Source organism: Sphaerodactylus townsendi, linkage group LG17, assembly GCF_021028975.2.
Source record: "Sphaerodactylus townsendi isolate TG3544 linkage group LG17, MPM_Stown_v2.3, whole genome shotgun sequence".
In the NCBI taxonomy this organism is placed as follows: Eukaryota; Metazoa; Chordata; class Lepidosauria; order Squamata; family Sphaerodactylidae; genus Sphaerodactylus; species Sphaerodactylus townsendi.
This window is the reverse complement of record NC_059441.1, coordinates 10,071,821-10,073,255: the sequence shown is the minus strand read 5'-3', so window position 1 is coordinate 10,073,255 and position 1,435 is coordinate 10,071,821.

Sequence of the window (1,435 nt, the reverse complement as noted above, 5' to 3'; positions counted from 1 at the left end):
CATGTGACAATAGTGTAATTATTTCAGGGAGATTATTAGCATTAAACCTAAGACCTAGTTTTGGGGAAGCAGTGTAGGTAACCCTGTTAAGCGCTGTTAAACCCTACTGATTTTCATGGGAAGAACGAAAGTGTGATCCTTTACCTGAGAGTAAGCTCAGTTGCTGGCAATGGGATTTGCTTCTGAGTAAACCCTCCTAGGGTCGTGATTCACCCGTCTGAAGCATTGCACAGTTGCTTCAAAGCAAAGTCACCGACGACCACCAAGCTTACTCCCGAGTATACGTGTGCCTTTGAGCCAACCATTTTTCTATATTCAAACCTCAGTATTCCGGTTAAATTGCCATGTTGGCACTTTGCGATAAATAAGTGGGTTTTGGGTTGCAGTTTGGGCACTTGGTCTCGAAAAGGTTCGCCATCACTGGTATAAATTCTATGAATAAACACACACAGGAGTCTTGTGGCTCCTTGAAAATAAAGCTTGCTTCAGCTAGAGCCGACTTCACCAGATGCACAGATACCTGTGCTATGAATTCTGGGTGATGAAAAGGGCAAGAGGAGAAGAACACATATAAATGGAAAGTGAAGCCGCTGAAGGCCGCTGGAGCAAAGGGCATCCCTCCCTCTCCTCCAGCTTTGCAACTCTGCTTCTGTTGTTTCACACATTGTCAAGCAAACTGGAGCAGAAACCTACAGTAAAAGACCAGCGCCTTTAATTCAATCAGGTTCATCAGCATAATCGGCAGCAGATGGTGCCGCAAATAAATCATTCAGGTTTATAATTTACAAGAACATCTCCGTGCAGGCAATTTGCCTAGGTAGAAATTCTCGGTTTCTCTCCAACAGGACGACCATCTTTGATGTAGCACTGAATTCTAATGAATAGCAAAGTGCCACGTGCCGGTCGTTTAAACCTGCAGATTTCTTTGGGGGGCGAAAAAAATGAGAACGTTCTTTGTTAAACTTTTACAGGGAACTGATTCTGACTTGGTTTTTGAATTGATAAAAACATGAATGGACGCCGATGGGATTTTCATTGATATGAAGCTGAAACTAACCCCATCGCTTTTCTTGGTAAACCCCAGAGGTGTATCTAGGGAAAATGTATCTGGGTGCAAAATCTGAGTTTTCCGCCCCTCACCCCCCATATGGGTGGCTGCTCTCCTCTACCATGACCAAACAACATTTCGAATTTCCCGCACTGCGCATGCGTGCGGGGGCGATTTTTCTGCCCCCACATGTCTAAATGGCTGCAGTCCAGGGATATTTGACCCCGTATGTCCCCCTGGGCGGTACGCCCAGAGGTGGGATCCAGCAGGTTCTCACAGGTTCCCGAGAGTAGGTTACTAATTATTTGTGTGTGCCGAGAGGGGGTTACTAATGGGTGATTTTGCCACGTGATTTTTGCCTTAGTTACGCCCCTCCTCTCAGCAGTA